Genomic DNA, 2,651 nt, shown 5'->3' with positions numbered 1-2,651 from the left:
ACTCAAGACCCTCGCGAGGCGAACGACACCAAGACCTCCCTGGGGGCAGCCTCACTAGGCTGGCTCCCAAAGAGCGGAGATATCTATGCAAGGGACACCTCGCGAGGTTCCTGTGACGTGAGCCATGACGACCAAGGCCAGGCGGGCGCCAGCGGGCGCAGTGTAACAGTTGCCTCTTTGGTGCTATGGAGGCAAGCGCAGGTGAGGAGTCCCGAGGCATCAGGCAAAGGTTTCCATATCGGTGCAACAAGACCAAGACCAGCAGGACGGCAGGACGGAGGTCATCGCGGAGCCCACAACAACGTCACCACCAAAGCCTTTGGCAGGCGAAGACTACTTTTGTCAGGATAGCTTGTACTAGTTGCCCCCCTTCAAACTTGGCCGTTGTGGGATCCCTTCCCGCCTAAACATTTGGGGAAGAGGACCAAGGCCACTATAAATAGGACTTAGCCACCACCGTAGCAAGGGACGGATCATTCAGACCATCCTCACACCCACCAGCTCATCGAGCCCAAGAACACCTATCCTCCTGAGGCTGTTCACCCACTATACTAGTTCATCCTCAGCCCCTCGAGGCAATCCACCACACACCAGAGTAGGGTATTACACCGCAAGGTGGCCCGAACCAGTATAAACCCCTGTGTCTCTCTGTTCTTCAGGTTCGTCGAGTTAGGCCGTGGGACCATGTAGCGAGCGAGCTGGGAGAGAGAGTTCTTCGTGCGCACCCCAGAGTTCGAACCTCTCAAGGGTCCGCGGAACCCGTAATCCGACATTTGGCGCACCAGGTAGGGGTGCGCTCAAACCTCTCTTCCGTCGATCGACGCCCCACTGCTCCACCACTTCCATGGCTGATGCTCGTCGAGCCCGTGCTGAGCGCTGAGCTGCTCTCGCCGCACGCGTCGCCCAGACGGCACCTGTAGGCGGGCCTCCCCGTCGCTCTCCATCACCCGTTGCCAACACCGCCACCGGCCCGACGGGGAACAAGCAGCAAGCCGCCACCCCGTCACTGACTCCGGCCGGCTCCTCGTCCCACGCTTGTCGCGGACCCGCGGACACGCAGGCGGCGCTGCTCATGGCGCGCGAGCTCCTGCGTTACCGCCCCGTCGACGACCTCTACGAAGACTGGCTAGACCGCATCGCTGAGCTCGTCAGCGCTGCAGGGGGCTCTCCCGCACCGTCCCTTTCGCTGCCTTGTCCGCCTCCCGCAGCGGGCGACGTAGCCCATGGAGCACCCGCGCCACCTCCACATCAAGACGTCGCCCTCGCACCAAGACGCGCATCCCCGCGGCGTGACCCACCGCGCAGGGCGCCCACGCGTGAAGAAGGAAGCTGCCAGGAAATCCCGCGACCGCAAGAAGATGCTCCTACACTCCCAGCACCACCACGGCAAGACCGCGCGCCGCCTGTGGCAGCGGCGCGTGGGCACCAAGACTAGGCTCCACCTCCACGACGGGCTCCAGTGACCATAGCGGGCTACCGCGCCGTCACCCCCGAGCTGCGCAGCGTTGTCTGGCCTGGCAAGTTCAAGCCCGACCTACCTCCGCGCTATGACGGCACCCTCGACCCTGTCGAGTTCCTGCAGCTCTACGAGGTGAGCATCGAGGCGGCCAACAGCGACGAGAAGGTCATGGCAAATTGGTTCCCCATGGCTCTCAAAGACGGCAAGCGCTCGTGGCTCCTGAACCTGCCCGCGGGATCGATCTCATCCTGGGGCGAGATGCACGACTGCTTCGTCACCAACTTCCAAGGCACTCGCGACCGCCCGCCAGCCGTAGGCGACCTGCGGCGCATCAAGCAGCAGCCAGGGGAAACCCTGCTGAAGTACATCCAACGCTTCAACAACGTTCGCCTCAAGATTCCCAAGGTGACGGACGAGGCCATCATCTCAGCGTTTTCTGACGGCGTCCGTGATGTCAAGATGAAGGAAGAGCTCGCCATACACGAGGACCTGTGCACGGCTCTGGAGATGTTCAACATGGCAACCAAGTGCGCGAGAGCTGAGGAGAGACGCCTCTCCCTCCTCGAGCTTCTAGCTACCGACCCGGAAGACAAGAAGGCCAAGATCAAGGACGTGAAGTGCAAGGGGGCTGCCATGCTCGCGGCAGAACCAGAGATGAAGCGCGGTTGCGATCACCCAGAGAAATCCATGGCGAACCGCCCATTCTGCGCCTTCCGTAACGTACACATCCACAACACCAATGACAGTCAGGAGCTCAGGGACATCCGCGACGGGCACTTCGGTCGACGCCCCGAGCGCAGCGACCGAGGCTACGGTTGCGGAGGAGGCAGAAGTGGAGGACGCTGGGACGACCGTGGCCCACGCCAGGAGTGGCGCGATCGACCTCGTGAGGACCGCTGGCAGGACCAACCCCGCGAGGGTGCCTGGAGGGACCAACCTCGTGAGGAGTGCCCTCAGGCCAACGCTGGCCTCCCTCCGGTGCCGCCACCACCAAGGAGGAATGACGACCACCACCAGGACGAGGGGGCTGGGGGCTCCCAGGAGCCTCGCGCCATCGCCTGCATCTTGGGTGGCACTCAGGCCCCAGCCTCCCAACGCATCTTCGAGTAGTTCGCTCGTGAGGTGAACGTGGCCCTCCCGAGGCTCAAAGCCACGCGCCCGCTCAGGTGGTCCAAGTACACCATCACCTTCA

The sequence above is a fragment of the Triticum aestivum genome, chromosome 2D, assembly GCF_018294505.1.
Source record: "Triticum aestivum cultivar Chinese Spring chromosome 2D, IWGSC CS RefSeq v2.1, whole genome shotgun sequence".
NCBI classification, from domain to species: Eukaryota; Viridiplantae; Streptophyta; class Magnoliopsida; order Poales; family Poaceae; genus Triticum; species Triticum aestivum.
This window is presented reverse-complemented; position numbering follows the sequence as displayed.